This window comes from Copadichromis virginalis, linkage group LG3 (assembly GCF_057382275.1).
Source record: "Copadichromis virginalis isolate Kocher_CV1m ecotype Utaka linkage group LG3, C_Virginalis_male_GT1.1, whole genome shotgun sequence".
Taxonomy (NCBI): domain Eukaryota; kingdom Metazoa; phylum Chordata; class Actinopteri; order Cichliformes; family Cichlidae; genus Copadichromis; species Copadichromis virginalis.
In genome coordinates this window covers 11,325,415-11,344,938 of record NC_140620.1, presented here as the reverse complement: position 1 = coordinate 11,344,938, position 19,524 = coordinate 11,325,415, and the positions used below count along the sequence as shown (strand labels likewise).

The 19,524-nt window shown below is 40.6% G+C and overlaps 1 long non-coding RNA gene and 1 pseudogene across 2 annotated transcripts; both read left to right on the top strand.

Moving 5' to 3' along the window:
- Positions 1-5,074: 5,074 nt before the first annotated feature.
- On the top strand, positions 5,075-5,677 carry LOC146712760 (uncharacterized). The gene is made up of 3 exons (XR_014917261.1): positions 5,075-5,251; positions 5,325-5,414; positions 5,492-5,677. It is a non-coding gene; the product is annotated as an uncharacterized LOC146712760 (long non-coding RNA).
- Positions 5,678-10,296: 4,619 nt separating this feature from the next.
- On the top strand, positions 10,297-11,941 carry LOC146712759 (nuclear factor 7, ovary-like; annotated as a pseudogene). The gene is made up of 2 exons (XR_014916029.1): positions 10,297-10,460; positions 10,562-11,941. The product of XR_014916029.1 is annotated as a nuclear factor 7, ovary-like (transcript).
- The last annotated feature ends 7,583 nt before the right edge of the window (positions 11,942-19,524 follow it).

The window sequence follows — 19,524 nt, the reverse complement described above, 5'->3', positions numbered from 1 at the left end:
TCTCCATGGTGCGACTAATAAAAAATACTTGGTTGCACCGGTACGACCAAGTAAAAAAAATACTTGGTTGCACCGATGCAACCAAGTATTTTCTCGGAAAAAAAGTTTCAGCAACCCTGAAAGTCTCCGTGTGTTCAACAACAGACACACATTATGCCCATGTCGTGTTCTAAACCAATCAGAGATACTCAGAGGCGGGGACCTCTGTGATTGGCCGTGGTCCAGATATTCCTGCAGACCTACTTGTGTTTACGTTTGAAAGTGCGGGCAGATAGAGAAGGGTGAGTAGCCCAGGTCAGAAGTGTATGAAGTTGGTATTGAGAAAATATGAAAAGAACAATTGATAACTTTTTCGTTAAGTTAAGACCTGATCAGTCCAAAATTCTCAGCCAGCGCTCTGACACGGAGCCATCAACCTCTCTGTTTTTGTCAAACACTGGTCCGGAGACGGCATCAGAAAATGAGCCACATACGATCGACTCCCAGCCGGAGTCCACTGAAAGTAAAAGTGAGAAAATGTATAAATTTCGAATCGAGTGGCTTGACCAGTTTCCCTGGCTAAGATACAGCCAAGCTGACAATATGATGCACTGCATTTACTGCGGTGTTAAGTAATGCAGTTAAAAGATTTGGGTACGCCTAACTTTTGTGCTTGTACGCCTAAATTTTGTGCTGGTGCGCCTAAATTTTATTTTTAGGCGCACCAGTGCAACCATGGCAAAAAGTTAGTCTAGAGCCCTGGCTTGACCCCAGAGTGGGGGAGATTCATATTAGTGATAGAGAGTCTTTCTGTTTAGAGCCAAGGCGTGAACTGCAACTGTAAAAGCCTTTTGTTCTACGACTGTGTATAAAAGGGACCTGAATTGTTCATTGTCAGAGATGACTTTCAGTGCCCCCTGACTGACGTCCCTCATTATGCATGAGAGAGCTGAAATAAAGGTGTTGTTACAACTCATCGTGTCTGCAGGCTTTGGTAATTAAAATTTCCACAACAGTTACTTGAAATTCATCAGACATCTGACTTCATTATACATCTTATCCACACACCATCACCTTTAACAATACTTTGTCTTAGTCAAGAACCACCAAGTTGACAGTGCATTGAAAGTGCCATTGACCAATGCCTTTCCTTACATTTTATCAGCCGTATTTTTCTAATTCTGTCAGCTCTTTAATGACTAAGACCTTTGCCTGCTCCGGTATTCCATTTAACTTAATGAACACCTTACAATCTGTTGTCCAGCTTAACTGTATTTTCTTCTGTTTTCTTGATTAGGTGTTCATTAACATACACATCCGTTCCTTTCAACTTTCTTCCTTGCTTCAGTAGCTCTTTCTTCTGCTTCCTATTAACAAATCTTATAATAATGGCAGGTTTTTAATTCTTGTTTTTCCTTGGAAGAGTATGGCATCCCTCAATGTCCTTAATATCCATTTCAATGCCTTTACTATTGTTGAGAATAGATTCCTTAATGTACATGAAAGTTAAAGAGAATATAGTTTGTGATTGCTTGCAACATTATAATATTGCGGTTAATGAGTGTAAGAATACAAAATAGAAAAAAAAGGCCTGGGATGGGAACAAAGAACTGAGGTACAGGGCAGGAGGACAATCAACCCCCACCCCCAGGACAGTAGCAAGAGTTACTGAGGGTGAGGAGCAGACAAAGGGCAAACGGGCACTACAATAAAAGGAGATGGGGGTCAGGGTGTCAGCACCCTTGGCCACTGTACTAGTGTATTTCCATTGCGGGGGTGTTTACTGTAGAGGGGAGGAGACCAGAGGTTATAACTGTAACTGTTGTGTGGAGTTCTTTAGATCAGCCTTTAGCATAGGACTGCATAGGAATGCAGTGTGATGATCTCCAGATGCATCTGTAAGAATAATGGGTAATAAAAGAATTGTGTAAAACATGGAAACATCTCAGCGTGATCTCTACCGGGACCAAAAAAATCGCAGAGACCGGCGTTGTCTCAACTATTGAAAAAGGCCATTACCTGTTCTTCCAGGCAGCGCAACTCTTGCTCAGGTGGCTGCCCTCTCTCTTCTCCTGCTGCCCATGCATATGTCTGGTGCTTGGTTTCCAGACCCGTTTCTATCACATCGGTTATTCTTGAATATTGTTCCAACTCTGCCACTCATCCTTCCAACATAGCAATTTTCTTGTCCTTTTTTTGTTGTTTTGCAATGATTGTTATTTCTTCTGACATGAAGTTCAAAGATTTCTTCCTTTCTCATTGACATTGCTTCTTTTAGGCAGCATCTTCTCAATACTTGTGCCCCTTTTTTACTGCAGCCTCAATCAATCCTTAGGCTTTTTAACTCTGGGCCTGCCTTTTCCTGTAGCTTCACTAGCTCTTGATGGACCCTGGCTGTGGCCTGCTGGCTGATGGCGGAGCCTGGTTGTGGTCTTAACTCTGACTCTCACATATTTAAACAGACTGGGATGCAGCTAACAGTTCAGCATCATCACCTGGTCACAATGAAGGATCACACCTGGGGGTACTTGTCAGCCGTTGCTAAACAATACAGTTTATTGTGAGTACCTTGATTTATAACATACAAATTGTATTTGCCAAAACACACCAGAAAATAACACATGCACACTTTGACAAGATTATTCACATAGCACTATCTTTAACCAAATCATTTACTACCCTGTTCTGCTGTCTGTCCTGCTCCAGAGCACTTACTTGTTCCTTGTTGCATATATATTTTCTGAACCTTGTGATGTGGGTCACCGGTGTGTTCAACCACCTCTTCACAGAACTGTGTGCCCTCTGAATGCTTATCACTGTACTTCTCAGGTCTGTCCTTTTGGCTGCTGTACTCATAGATGCACCCATAAATGTTGGCCTTGAGGACTACGGAGATTCGAGGGAAACTTTCCACACCCCCACCTGCAGCAGAGGGATAGGCCGTTTCAGCCAGCTGCTCAGCCTTAACACCTGACTTTCCTCCGCCTGTGTCACATCTGGGTTTTATTAACAATTTTGATGCTTTCTGGGAGAGGAGGCATCTTTTTGGGGAAGACGGGCTCCACCTCAACGCCTGGGGACGCCGTTTGCTGTCCGCCAATTTGACATTTGGCGTACAGCACTCCCACACACCGCCCTGTCACTACCCCAAACCGACATTACCTGCTGATCTGTCCGCCACTGACTGATGTCCCCCTGGTCCCAGCTCCTATATCTGTTCCACTTTTAACAGTAATACACTAAACTCTGGAATCGGTCCTCTCTCTCCCACAGTCAACACAATACCCGTCATAATCACAAACAGAGAGCAACAGAATTATCATAAATCCAGTAACTCCAAAAACATTAATAACCTCTGGCCTCTTCAAAAATGTCAGCATTCATTGAACTCTGTCAAAAATCCACCAGTCTCAATCAGCATGGCACTTTTAAATGTCCGCTCTCTGTCGAACAAGTCTTTTATTATTAATGATTTAATTTTAGATAATAAACTTGACTGTTTATTTTTAACTGAAACATGGCTGGGTTCGGATGCACCAGTTGTTCTCACTGAGGCCTCCCCACCAAATTTTAATTTCTCTTTTTCTATTAGAAGTGGTGAGAGAGGTGGTGGGACTGCATCTTTAGCCAACAACACACTCACCTCCAAACAAATTTTACTTGATCATTTTACCACTTTTGAATTCCATGCTATTGTTTTTTGCAGCCCTCCAGTTTTATCTGTCACAATTTATAGACCACCTAAAGACAGCGCTGCTTTTATCAAGGAATTCTCAGAATCTTTAACAAACATTCACTCAAAATATAATATGATAATTTTAACCGGTGATTTTAACCTGCACATAAATAATCCTTCTGACCCTGCAACAAAAGAATTCTTAAACATTCTTCACTGTTTGGATTTTACCCAGCACGTCACACAGCCGACTCACAACAGAGGACACACTCTGGATCTCGTCACCCATGGGCTGTCCACCAGCGTGTCCTCTGTTGTTGACTTGGCTGTCTCTGACCACTACTGTGTGTTTTTAACATCACCAGTTTTATTCAGCGGGAGACCTCGGTGCGAACTGTGAGCAGGCGCTATCTAACCTCTGAAGAGGCTGCAAATCTTACCAGGGTTTTAGACGAATGCCCCCCTGTGATTTGATTTTTAATCATTTCAACAGCAAACTGAAGAAAAGCCTTGACTCCGTTGCTCCACTCACCACCAAAAAGATTAATGTAAAACGTGCATCACCCTGGAGAAACGAAGAAGTCAAAACACTCAAAAGAAATTGCAGGGCAGCAGAAAGGAGATGGAGGAAAAATAAAAATGTAATTAACCATCAAATATTTTCCGAGCAACTTAAAATGTACAATAATACATTAAGGAATTCAAGAAATTCATACTTTGCCAAAATAATCAGTAATAACAAAAATAATACCAAGGTCCTCTTTTCCACCATAGATCATTTATTTAACCCTGATTTTAACAGCTCCCAAAGAACCCCCACAGACTCGCTCTGTGAGCAGTTTGCAGACCACTTCAGGGGAAAGATCAGCGCCATCAGATCTGATATTTTATCTTCTTGTGATATGATTTTAAACACATCTGAGGGCTCGATTGTACCTGAGGAGACACTGGACAGCTTTGTCCTGGTTAATGCTGAGAACCTTCAGAAAGTGAGGCCCCTTCTGAAGAAGAGCAATTTGGATTGTAATGATTTTAATAATTACAGACCTGTATCCAACTTACCATTTTTAAGTAAAATCTTAGAAAAACTTGTTTTTACTCAGATTAATGATTTTCTGAATGATAGACAGATCCTGGAGATATTCCAGTCTGGATTTAGGGTGAACCACAGCACAGAGACTGCTCTCCTAAAGGTTTTAAATGATCTTAGATGTAACTGGGACTCCCAAAAGCTCTCAGTCCTGGTGCTACTGGATCTAAGCGCAGCCTTTGATACAGTAGACCACGCTATTCTTTTAAACAGGCTGAAACACATGGTGGGCCTCTCTGGTGCTGTACACAACTGGTTCACTTCATATCTCTCAGACAGAACTTTTATGGTGAGTATGTGTGACAGGTGAGACCTGGAGACTTGGGACCGCCCCTGGTGGGCGGAGCTGGTCTTTGCTCCTTTCATAAGCACAGGTGTGGGCAATTGGGTATTCCTCTGCAAACCTGAAGCTGCGAGTGCTTGGTCCGAGTTGGGCAAGTTGGTGTTTCTTAACTCCTGTCTATGAAAGTCTGATACGGGTCATCCCCTAAACTTCTGTTAGAACGGTAGGTTACACAAAAATGTACCACGTGAGCTCTGGCTGTTGGCAGAGGTTTACAGTTATTTCCACCTTTGTAGGTGGGAAACATTGCTCCCGTGAGAACGGTATAGTGGACTTCATCGCCACTGACCCACATTTATTAGGGTGTGACACGAACGTGTGGACAGGTAACAAAACCAATTCAGTGGAGGAATATTCCTGTGTTTTATTGTCCAGCTAGTGATCTCCTGCCTTTTATTCACAGAGTACCGAGCTGCTGCTTTGCCAGGTGGATTTCTGGCTGCGGCCAAAGGACCCGACACATCAGTGTGTTTTAATTTGTTTTAAACTGGTGTAAGTCGACAGACTGACTGTTGCGGCTGTCGATGGTTTTGTTTTTTGTTTTAATTTTTTTCTGTATCAGTAGGCACCACAGATATTGATCCTTTTAGTATTTATTTATTTATATATATATATATATATATATATATATATATATATATATATATATATATATATATATATATATATATATATATATATATATATATATATATATATATATATATATATAAAATTGCCGAAAGGAAGTTGCCTAATAATTATGCACACCTGATATAGGGTGTTGATGTCATTAGACCACACCCCTTCTCATTACAGAGATGCACATCACCTAATATGCTTAATGGGTAGCAGGCTTTCGAGCCTATACAGCTTGGAGTAAGACAACATGCATGAAGAGGATGATGTGGACAAAATACTCATCTGACTAATAATTCTGCACTCCCTGTACTCCTGGTTCTACCCAGAGCTCTTTTTTAGTTCTCCAATAGAAAAGGGACAACTCATTACATCTTCAGTACTCTCCTTCCTCCCTAAAGCTTCAAAATTGTATCCTTTAGTCCTCTCTCTTCCTCGTTTACTCTCATCTGATAAATTTCTCCCACTATGTATATCAACAAAAGTAATTGCCAATAAATCAGCTTTTCCCCTATCAGTTACAGCTACTTGATTATTCTTATCAACTATTGGATAACTCCATTCTCTTTTGTCTCCCCCCATTTTCCTGATCATCCCCCAAACCTCCCCTATTTGAATATTAGGCCTACTGCCAATTGTATTAAAGAAATCTCTCCAATACGTTCTTTGTTCTTCTTACTGTACTTCTGACTTTTGGCTGTGCTTTTTTGTAGTCAATTAAATGTTGAAAATTATGATCCCGCTTGACCAACTTAAATGCGCCATTTCTTTTTCTAACTACTAGGTTACATTCATCATTCCACCGTGGAACTGATCTCCCCCTAACTTTTCCTGATGTCTTTGAAAAAGCCTCCTCAGCAGAGCTTAAAATACTTTGACTAATTTCTTGATTCATTCTTTCAACACTCAAATGATTACGAACCTCTAAAAGCTTCCTCTCACGCAACCTACTAAATTTCCCCCAATTTGCCTTCCCAAACACCCACTTCCCTCCAAATGCTTCAGGTACCTGTATTTGACCAATCCTTACTACCAGATAATGATCACTACCAAAAAGCTTATTCTTTACTTGCCACTCACATAATGGTGCTAAAGAACTAGAAGCAAAAGTTAAATCTAATATGGAATCCTTGCCAGAGCTAATATAAATTCTTGTCTTCTTCCCGTCGTTTAAATATATAAGATTTTAAACATAAACATATAATAAACATACAAGCAGAAATTCTAACACTTTCATTATTATATCTGGAGACTTTAATCATGCCACACTGCATTCCTACGGTGGCCCTGAGAGGCAAACGGACTGCAACTTCAGAAAACACTTGCAAAAAGAAAAACGCTGCAAAAAGAAAAACACCTGCAAAAAGAAAAACACTTTTTTTTTTTTTTTGCCTGTCCCGTTTGGCTCTTTTGCCATCAGAATTATTGTCTAAAGGCAAAGAAAGATGCCCAACGGATTTTCTTTACCAAATTGACCATCCCAGCCTTGCCATAATGGTCCATTTGATTCACCTTTTATTGTTTATTTTATTTTCACTTGCTGAATACGGGACAGACTTGACTGGGGGAAAGAAAGAGGGAAAGAGAAACAGCTGAGAAGAGGGACGGGGGAGAAGGGCAAAAAACAAAAACCAACAGAATGGGCAGAGAAAAAAAATGCATATATCAATCACCTGGATCACCTGCTGAGAAAGAAAAAAGAAAACAAGCAGAAGAGAACAAGAGTAATAGAATAAACAACATCACAATGATATATGGGAATATGACAGTAAATACTAAATATTAAACATTATTGTGCAGCACATAAGATCAACAGAACACAGTGTGCTTTGAGGTAGGAGCCAAAAAGGGTGTAGTTTGTGGGTGTGATCACCCGTGTGTACACCTGTGAGCATGGACGCGCTTGTTTTTAAAAGGTTCCTTCATGTAATGATCTGCTAGAGGGTGTGTGTGGGTGGGGGGGGGGGCCACAGCCCCGTCCTCCAGGGTATGAAGCAGGTATGGAGGAGATCAAAACTCCAGACATCCAGAGGCCCCCAGAACACAAGAGACCAAGGAAGACCAACAGAGGGGCAGCCGCGCCACTGTCCCAGTAAGAGCTGAGGAGAGTCCCAGATGAGGGCTCACTCAGCAGCCGCGGAGCAGAAGCCAGGGGGAGTTGTAGTGACGCGCCCGTGAGCTCCGCCGGCAGCCAGCTGTGCCTGAGTGACTGAGCCCCAGAAAAAGAAAAACACTTGCAAAAGAAAAACGCTGCAAAAAGGAAAATGCTGCAAAAGCACACAAGACACAATGGAAATGTTTCTGGGGAGAAAATAACCCGACGGACCAGTTGCATGAACCAAAACATGCTAACAAGTGCACTGGGACTGGGAGACACTTCAAAGAAGTGGAAGCGGGGCGGCCAAAGAGTAAACTTTCAAAAGTAAGTACTAGGGATGGGTATTGATAAGATTTTCACAATTCAGATTCCATTTTCGATTCTGTTTAACGATTCGATTCTTTATTGATTCTTTTGAAAAAGGAGAACACTAAGGTTGATTAGCTTAGAACTTTGTTTTATATCTTCTCTTTGAACGAGATAGAAATTTAGGAGTAACATGGCCTTACAAACCCAACAGTGAGATCTTAAGAGATCCACAGCCTACGGCTCTTCAATGGGGTGTCACAGGGTCCCCAGGAAAAAAAATGTATATGTAAAATAATAAAATAAATATTCTTCTGTAGCAATAACAAAGTATAACATAAATTATTCTGTAGCAATTACACAAGAATATCCAGTAATCTCCCTGCCTACAATTAAACACATTCACTTACCGGAAATCGGGGGCATCTGCTGTGGCAACCTTTTACCACAAACTTAGTCACTGCTCGGTGACATCCTGGCCTGAAAGGAGACTCTACCGGTAGACTGCAGCGAAAACTGCCAGCATCTGAGCCAGACTCTGTCTGTCTCTCTCATCATGGTCACCTAAATGCACAGTAATGGCAGGTTGTGTAATAAGGCAGGTCGCGCTAACATAATACTGCCCCTTATTATTATTATTATTAGTATTATTAGCACTATCAGTTGATTATTTATCTGCCGCATTAACGGGAAAGGACGTGCAAACGTTACCGCTGCTGCTGGGTTGAGATTCACGAGTCCGGAGCAGAATTAAAAAGACGGCATTCATTTAAGGTCACTTAATCGCAAATGTTTAATAATGCAAGCTTTCCAGCAGTGCACTAGTCTTTGCCTTGGTGGCACCAGCCATTTTAGCCAACCTGGTTTTCCATTTTAGGATGACACCTCTTCTCACCCACACTCTGTTATTCATCTCCTTTTTTTTATGTTGCGGCTTTTGAGCCGGGTCGTAACAAGAACATTAAAACATTACTGTTGGCCACATGCCGGCAAAGTTATGTGACATTAGCGATGTTTGTACTTTCAGCGTTTACTTTGTTTTAAAGCCTTTACTTTATACGCAGTTCAGTGGTTGCTGGAGTACTTTTCTATGCATTATGAACAATGCTGGGCATCCTCTGCACACGGCCATAAACAACCAGAAGAGTCTGTTCAGTGACAGGTTGCTTCTCCCAAAGATAAGAACTAACAGACTTAAAAACTCCTTTGTCCCACACGCCATCAGACTGTTTAACTCCTCTCTGGAGGGGAGAGGGAGGGGAGACAGGAGGACAAAGGAGGGGGGAACAACTAAGCTGTAGTTCCTCTTCACTTCACTGTGCAATAATTTTTGTGCAATACTTTTGTTAATAATCAACGGTGCAATAGACCTCAATACTTGAAATGTGCAATTCACTTGTATTCTTATTCCTATTTATTCTGTTTATCCTCTTTGTATATTTTATTTATATATGTCTCTGTATTTATATATGTGTATATATATATAATATTCTGCTCACGCTCTGTAACTTCTGTCGGTGCTGTGCTTTTGGAAACCAAATTTCCCAGAGGAACCCAACCGAGGGATTAATAAAGTTTTATCTTATCTTATCTTCCTTTACCATTGTAGTCTGTTTTCTCACTCATCCATAACGAATGGTGTGCATTAAAATGCCCACACCATATAATATTTTCTTTCATGTCTATTTCCTCCAGCTTATATCTTAAAGTCGATAACTTACTGTAAAGATAAAAGAAAAGCGACTTTTCAAACATAGCGGAGGTGCCGTTGTTGTTTTCTGGTGACGCAACTTCCGTCGACAGACGATAGGTAGTCTACAGTTTGCCAGCTCTCCTATTGGTCCACAGTCTGCGGGCGGGGCGAGCCCTTCTAATAATCAGAAGAAAGTTTGAAAGAAAAACTTCAAACAGCTGCAACACTGAGTCATATTTTATTTTCTGAACTTCATAAAAATGTTTACTTTTTGACCTGCGGTGACAGTCTGCGCTCTGCTGTCACACTCACACATTTATAAGAGGAAGTTGAATGAAGCTCCGCCCCCCCACGTGTTTAACACGCAACAAACCAGGAAACTGGCTTTTTTTTTTTCGAGCGTCGTTCCAGACCATACTCCATACCACTTGGTGGCGGTAATGCACCTTTCAATTGTTTGCCAACCGCTAGTACAACTGTAAGAAAGAAGAAGAAGAAACTGGCTGTTTTTCTTCTTCAGTGCAGAGAGACGCACAGACGATCAGACTGAGCTCAGACCAAACTAGCAGCTTCCTCTGAGTGAGTCCAGCTACAGGAGAGAAAAGTGGAAAACTCCAACACTGCTGCTTCAAGCTGCTGACGCTCCACACACTGAATGTGAGTTTGAGCAAAAACACGACTCAAAGGAAGTTTCAGTGAAGGTGGTAGAGGAGGGAGGGGAGCCAGGACTGACTGTACTGCCTGTCTGCTGTTTTCAGCTTCACTCACAGACTCAATGGCTTCCAGATCAGAGGAGGATCTCTGCTGTCCGGTCTGTCAGCAGGTCTTCAGAGATCCTGTTCTTCTGTCATGTAGCCACAGCTTCTGTAAAGACTGTCTGAAGAGATGGTGGAGAGAGAAAGGGGAACGTGAGTGTCCAGTTTGTAAGGAAATATCTTCAAAGAAGCATCCACCTTTAAACCGAGCTTTAAAGAACCTGTGTGAGTCGTTCTTACAGGAGAGAGCTTCAGAGGATCTCTGCAGTCTGCACTCTGAGAAACTCAAACTCTTCTGTCTGGACCATCAGCAGCCAGTGTGTGTCGTCTGCAGAGACTCAGAAAAACACACCAATCACAGATTCAGACCCATCGATGAAGCTGCACAAGAAGGAACTTCAGGAAACTCTGGAGCCCTTAAAGGAGAAGTTAAAGGTTTGCAAACGAGTTCAAGTGAAGTTTGATCAAACAGCAGAACACATTAAGGTCCAGGCCCGACACACAGAGAGGCAGATTAAGGAGCAGTTTAAGAAGCTTCACCAGTTTCTAGCAGAGGAAGAGGAGGCCAGGCTGGCTGCACTGAGGGAGGAAGAGGAGCAGAAGAGTGCGATGATGGAGGCTCTGAGCAGAGAGATAGCAGCTCTTTCAGACACAGTCAGAGCCACAGAGGAGGAGCTGAGAGCTGAAGACGTCTCATTCCTGCACAACTACAAGGCTGCAGTGGAAAGAGTCCAGCGCTGCCCCCTGCTGGATGATCCACAGCTGCCCTCAGGAGCTCTGATAGACCAGGCCAAACACCTGGGCAACCTGACCTTCAACATCTGGAACAAGATGAAGGACATGGTCTCCTACACTCCTCTCATTCTGGACCCAAACACTGCTGATCCAAACCTCATCCTGTCTGAAGATCTGACCAGTGTGAGACGAGGAGGAGAGAGGCAGCAGCTTCCTGATAATCAAGAGAGATTTGATTTGTTCTGCTCTGTCCTGGGCTCTGAGGGCTTTAACTCAGGGACTCACAGCTGGGATGTTGATCTAGGAGACAGTAAAGGGTGGGAACTGGGTGTGTTAGCAGAGTCTGTGCAGAGGAAGGGACGCATACAGTCTGGATTATGGGGAATAGTGTGCAGTTTAGGTATGTACTACACACTCTCACCATCAACTCCTTTCACTGTTCTCTCAGTCCAGAAGAAGCTCCAGAGGATCAGAGTGAATCTGGACTGGAACAGAGGAAAGCTGTCGTTCTCTGATCCTGATACTAACACACACATACACACCTTCACACACACTTTCACTCACAGGATGTTTCCAATCATTAACACTTATAATAAACTGAAGGTGTGTCCGTTGAAGGTGTCAGTGTCAGTGCAGCAGATGAGTTGAGGATGATGATGTTTCTAATGTTGTTTCCTGTCAGTGAGTTGAAGCTGTTAAACTGCAGCTGTCCTCCTGCTGCCTCGTTGTTCCAAAGCTCTTTGTTTCTCTTTTAGTTTCACTCTTTCTTTCTGTTTCTGCTGTCCACCTTTTCACATGGAAAATCATTTCACTGTTTCTCACTGAATGACTCCCCAAACTAGATTTGAAATTCTATCAAGTTTCTAATCATTACAAGTGATTCATGTTTCTATTTGATGTGTAAATGGAGATGATTTAGTTTGCTGGGATATGGACTGACATGTGTTGAATGGGAGGAGCAGTTTGTTGTTGTCTTCTTGTCTGTTTATGACAACAATAAATATGTTGTTGAAACAATGATTCATGTTTAACTCCATATATGAAATGTTTCTGATCTTTGAATTCTGTTTGATTAAAGACTTTCTTCATGACACAAATGAGATTTCAGTGTATTAATAGAACTAAATAAGCTCAGAGTTGAAAGGCTGGAGTATTATGTACGTGCTTCACTGTCAGGATCTTCAGGGGGATTCAAAGGGAAACATCAAACTGCTGTAATGAGATAAACTAGTTGGGCTGAACACACTTATCTGTAGTTTAGAATAGAATAGTCTTTATTGTCATTGTACAGAGTGCAATGAAATTGGAGTGCCACTCCCTTGGTGCAAGTTTCAATAATAAATATAAATGTAAAATATAAAAAGTACAAAAAAACAATCGTAAGTACTCAAACAATAGTATGTACAATATATACAGGATAGCAGCATTAATATAATGACAGTGACAGTATGGAATAGGTTCAATTGTTTTTGTGCTTATTTACTACGGTGGTAGCTCTGGGAAAGAAGCTATCCCTGAATCTGTTTGTCCTGGTTTTATGTGACCTGTACCGTCGGCCTGACGGTAATAGTTCAAACAGTTGGTTACTGGGGTGAGAGTGGTCCTTGATGATATTGCCAGCTCTGCTGAGGTACCGAGAGTTTGCAGTGACCTCCAGGCTGGGCAGAGAGCAGCCAGTGATCTTCTGGGCTGTGTTGATGACCCTCTGCAGTACTTTCCTGTCTGCAGCTGAGCACCCTGCATACCATGTTGTTATGCCGTACGTTAGGATGCTCTCTATGGTGGCTCTGTAAAATGTCACCAGCAGCCTCTCCTCCAGGTTGTTCCTCCTGAGCACTCTCAGAAAGTGGAGACGCTGCTGGGCCTTTTTTACCACCGCCGGGGTATTTGCAGTCCAGGAGAGGTCATCAGAGACTGCCAAAATGAAATAAATAAATATATCATTAAATAATCAATTAAATGTGTCAATAATTAATTAATTGCATGTGTCATAACTACATATTTAATTAATTAATTCCAATTTTAATTAATTATTGACACATTTAATTAATTATTGACACATTTAATTAATTATTTAATGGTATATTTAATTAATTCATTATGGCAGTCCTGGCGTTCCATAAAAATCATCCATGCTTTATTTTGTTTCAAAAGCTGTCTTCCACCTGAAGGAACATCAATTGTTGTACTGAGTGCCAGAAGAAAAGAAGACATTTTTAGAATTTATAGAGTTTAGTTCTTTTATTTTCTTTGTGTAATGTTTAGATTTTCTTTTCTTCTCTTCTGTTTTAAGTCTTCATTTGAGGCTAATTAGTGTGATTTACATCTGGCTCTGCATTTAGATTATGTAATTATTATATATTTTATATTGTGATTTTCATGGTTTTACTGGAAAGCACTTTGGTGTACTTCGGTCTTTAAATGTGCTATATAAATATTTTTGATTTGATTTTGATTTGATCTGTGCTCGAGCTCTTTTGACCTTCAGTTTGTTTGACTGGTGTGTTCACTGCATGTTGGGCCCAGCTACACATCAATAATCACAATCCACACACACAGGTGTAGATCTACAACACTTCCTCACACAGAGCTCTTCCCAGAAAAATCACTGTAAGTCAGACATTACTGTGCAAAAGTCTTGAGTCACCTGGTATTTCTCTCTAATCAGTTTGTTTATTACAGTTTTTATCGATTGTTTAACCAGTGTTGTGAACCGAATTTCGAAACCATAATGCCACTTTCCAAAATGAACACCCATTTCCATGAACTATAAACGCTATGCTCCTGCTTTACCACATGAGTCAGATGTGATGAATTGTTACTGCAAATTTCTACACACAAATATCTAAATTTTTCAGTGCTGACGCCATGTGGTCACTTAGAAAGCACTAGCAGTTAATAATGTTAACTCACATCAGCACAGCTTCAGCTAAATTAGCACAATTAATGAAGTGGAAACACTGGGAGTCAAATCGTATCACACACCAATCTGAAACTTTGATGGAGAGACAAAACAGCCAAAGTCAGCTTTGAAATAATGGTTCCAAAGACATGCAAAGGAAGAGGTGGAGGGAGAGGAAGGAGGTCTAGGACACCAGCGTGGAGGAGGTGGAGGAACATAAATGGACATTGAGGTTTTCTAAATCCAATCCAATTTTATTTATAAAGCCCTTTAAAATACCCAGTACAGGACCAAAGAGCTGTGCAGAAAATAATTTAAAAACAATAGAATAACAGAAAACAGCAAAATAAATAAATAAAACACATAATACATAAAGATTAAAACAGCCCATTATTACAGTTTTTCCCAGTTGTTTACACACAATTACTTGTACTTCAGACACAATGACTACAACATGTAACTGATCCACCGACTCCCTGAACCAATTCTGCTAAACCAGAAGCACAATTCCTGCTTTACACTCAAATTGCAGTTTTAAAACACTATTTTCAAAACACTACACACAATTTTTGGGAAATGTATTCCTACTTTGTATTCCCGCACAGGATTTCTATTCACAGTATTTTACAATATACTATATGTATTGCAGAGCTGAAAGTTTACCAACACGAGGTTGTCGGGAACATCTTTCATATTTCAACATATTTCAAAATATTGATAGGGTCAGCTAATCAACAGTGGATCATTTCTTGTACAGAAATAATCTGAGGATGAAGCAGCTCTAGAGGGCGCCATTAGAATGCAATTCAGAAAGAGTCAAAGAATTACAAAACAACTATGTGCACGTAAGTCCCACACAATCCCACAATTGATGCAAACTCTCAACACTGTATAAATTACAGTACTGTACAGTAATCGTACTCTGATTATGCTTCACAATAGAGACCACTCCAAGTCTGTATTACTTATCATGTGTGTTTCAGAGTCCGTCACTCGTTCACTGTCCAGCCACGCTTTTTAGTTGTTTATCTCCCCCCATATTCTCCATTCCTCAATCCTATTATAAAGAATCTTTTTTTGTCTGGAGATGGAAAGTGTATGACCAAAATCCACACACACATATACCCCTGCCCCAAAATATGGAAGACACATGTGGAGATTTAGCAGTTGATGCTATTCATGGCTGGATTTGTCCTGCTAGGCAACATTTGCCCTGCTGATCAGTTGCTTGTATGCTGTGGCCAGATGGAAACAGAAGAGAGGATGCAGTCTTTTTGTTTTGTTTTGACTGTAACTGTAGTCAGTAAATTCTTTTGTTGTTTGTATATGTAGACCATGGTATGTGCAACTTTGTGTTGGTTGAGATGAACATTGTGTACATTGATTTAGTGGGAAAAATATAGTAAAATATATTTGGTACCGTGTATTTGTCTGTTTTGTATACAAACATTCTGAAATCTTTCACAATGCACTTATGTAGGCCTATGTCCTGTCTTCATAAGTGTAACATTGAACAGAAAAGGTTTCCAGTAACTCATTAGGATGACTGGAGAAGAAGTGGCCACAGTGTTTTACATTACGTTTTTTTTTATTTGTGTGTAGAGTTCTGACAATATGAAGGATGCTTTCAGGAAAATTGTGTAAACAATTGGGGAAAACTGTAAAAAAAAAAAAGAAAAGAAAACAAGATAAAACAGCATAGAAACAACTAAAACAACTGAAATAAAACTAAAAAAAAAATAAAAACCAACATGTCACGTGGTGTCAAAGGTCAGGGTAATGAGGTGAGTTTTCAGGAGTGACTTAAAAACAGGAAGGGAAGAGGCCTGTCTAAATGTCCCTGGTCAGCGTGGAGGGAATGTCACTCTGTGTGCAGCCATCAGCCAACGAGGGATGCTCCACCTCCATGCCATTCTAGGACTCTATAACACTATGCTTCTCCTTGCTTTTATTGATGGTCTGAGACAACATATGATCCAGCGGGACTATAGGGAACCAGCACAGCCAGACAGCCTCACTACGTTGTTGTGTGGGATAACGTCAGCTTCCATCGCGCTGCTGTGGTTCATGACTGGATTACCAATAACCCAAGGTTTTCTAATATCTTTCTGCCTGCATATTCGGCCTTTCTAAACCCGATAGAGGAGTTATTTTTGACTTGGCGGTGGAAGGTGTACGATAGAGAACCTTATGTCCGTGTGCACCTCCTCCAGGTCATGGAAGAAGCCTGCATAGACATATCAGTAGATGCATGTCAGGGGTGGATCAGGCATGCAAGAGGATTTTAACCCCGCTGCCTGGCCAGGACCAATACAGCCTGTGATGTGGATGAGATTCTCTAGCCTGACTCAGATCACAGACGGGATGCTGAGGTGGAATAATGTTTTTGATGTGTGTTGTACTGTATGGTACATGAATAAAAACGTGCCACTGTATGTACATTGGTTACATGATTTGTGTTCATCATGTGAAAAGGTTATTGAAGGGAAGAACCACAAGCAACATAACTTGCCAGTTTTGGGAATATTGTTTAATATTTGTTGCAGCGATGTGTAGGACTATGTTGTAGTGTGTGTGTTTTTGAGGCCTTGTGTGTGATGTCTGTGGGCAAAGTTTGGTTTTTCAGCAAGAGTGAATGGTTTTGAGTGTAGAGCTTCATTTTGACCTAACATGATGTTTGGAAAATTGGGTGACACGTTATGGATTTGTGTTTACTGTTTTGGGAATATGAGGCATAGTTCCAAGAAATGTGTTCAAGCAATCGAGAAAAACTGTAAAATCAAAGATATGTGAGCAGCTCTGTTACACCAAAGGAACATCATCTCTTAGTAAACCTTATTAAACACAAGAATTTGAGGTATACAGAAACAGCAGAGTCTGTGTGTGTGTGTGTGTGTGTGTGTGTGTGTGTGTGTGTGTGTGTGTGTGTGTGTGTGTGTGTGAGAGATATTCAGGTAACATACTGGGTTACTGCACATGCTCACACCTTTTCAGCACAACAGGTGCAGTTTAGTGTATCACTGCCTCCTGCTGGAACAATGATGTCATTGTTAGTGTATCACTAAACTATTACTTAAAATTGCTCCATGTTACTGTTGTCGTGACACCTGGTGTAGAAAGAGATTGCATTCCCTCAGGTGTCCTTTAAATCACAGCTGAAGGTCTTAATATCTCGCCTTCTGTGAGGAAAAATGGCTAAAACAGAGCTTTTCTCTATTTTGTAAAAATCATTTATTATTAATCAAAGATAAATAAAAAAATAAGTAATCAGTGTATTGATGAGACATGTAGTGGTGTGTGTGGTGCAGGATGGGATGTTTGATATATAAAATGTTTAATTTAATAAAAGACATTAAAAAATTCTAAAGTTTCTACATTTTATTTCTAATTTTATTTTTACAACGTTTTCTGGTGACGTTAAACTCCTTGTTAACTCTTTTAATGAACTCAGCCTTCCAATTGTCAATCAAGTCGCTCTGTACAAAACCAGCTTTGCTTTGTCAGCTCCTGCAAACTCTTTATGGTTAAATAATTAAACTTGTGGTCTTTGATGTTCCTGTCAAAAAGCAGAACATCTATGGAAGTCCACGGGTCTGGAAGGGCAAGGCAAACTGAAGTAAACTAACATCAACCTAAACTGGGAGCACTAAATAAACAATGAGGAAAAACCTTGGACATGAAACTTGGAAACAAAGCATGGAAAACGTGGTGTGAAGAACAGACAACCTGACAAGGAATGAACAGAAACACACAGACTAAATACACATAAGGGTGATTAGGGGAAGTGGAAACACATGGGGAAACAGCTGACACTAATCTGACATTACGAGACACAGGAAGCAAAGCTGACTATGCTGAACTAGGACACAGACTTTCACAAGGAAACAGGAAACATGAGGTGCAGACATATAAACTTGATAATACAAACTTGACAAAATAAGACATGCAGCTTGAACACATGAAGGGCAAAGGGAGACTAAAACACAGGGGTAGAAGACGCAAGGGGAATCGAAATAGACAAATGAGCTTAGATAATCTAATGAACTTAAAAATAAACCATGAACATCAAACATAAACTAAAACTTAAAACGCTGGGTCAAAAGACCCAGGATCATGAGTTACTCTCTGATGATGAGTGCGATACATTTCTCAAACTACTTTTACACAAGCTGATTGACTTGAGATCCCAAATCTCCTCCAGTGGCTCCCCTTATGGAGGTGATGACCCTCAGTGTCCTGGGTCATTTACTTTTTCTGGAATTACACTTTCTGCTTTCTGGTTCTGGTGGCTGTAGCTCCAGAGGTGGAGCAGGTCATCTACTGATTGGAAGGTTGCTGGTTTGATCCCTGGCTCCCCCTAGTCTGCATGGGCAAGATTTTAACACCAATTTTCTCTGACTTGTGTGTATGTATGTATCCCCCTCTGCTAGGCGGCAGGATGGGAGTAACATACACGAGCCGCCACACAAAAACTGAGTAAAATAGAAGGTTTTATTGCAACTTTTAAACAGAAAACCGACAGGGCTGCTCAGCAGACTGGGAAACGAATTAACACATGTAAAGCAATAACACAAGCAAACGTAAAAGCTAAGGGATAACTAAGGCAAGGTAGCCTCACAAAATTCTAATCAAAGCAAGCTAGCATCTCAAAACTCTAGTCAGGTTTAAGTTCAAGCATGCATCAAGGTTAACACACAAAGTTCAGCATTATGAACAACTCAACACCGTTCAAAGAGGGAGGCACGAAGGGCAAACTGCATGTTCAGTCCTAACCATTGAGACTGCTCTCTTCAAGGTCTGTAATGATCTTTTAATGGCTTCTAATGCAGGGATTTTTATCTGTAATCATTTTCTGTAATATTGACCATAAAATCCTACTTAATAGACTTCAGGTTTTGGCTGGTGTATCTGGCTCTGTGTTTTAATGGCTTTTACTTATTTCATAGGACTCTGTTAATAGAAACAACACTCAGAAAAATAAAGGTGCCAACTGGAACCAAAAGTGGTTCTTTAGACTGATGCCATAGAAGAACCTTTTTTGGTGCCACAAAGAACCTTTCAAACAATGGTTCTTTGAAGAACCATTTCTTTCAGTGGTTCATTGAAGAACCTTTAAAGGTGGGGCACCTTTAATGGTTTTTCAAAGGACCTGTTTAAAAATGGTTCTTTAAAGAACCATTTTTAAAAAGGTTCTTTAAAATGGTTCTTTAAAAGAACCATTTTAAAGAACCTTTTTTGAGTGGTTCTTTAAAAAACCATTTTAAATCTTTCAAAATAAAATGCATCATAAATTGAATTTGAGTAGGGCAAAATAAATACTAGCACAGCA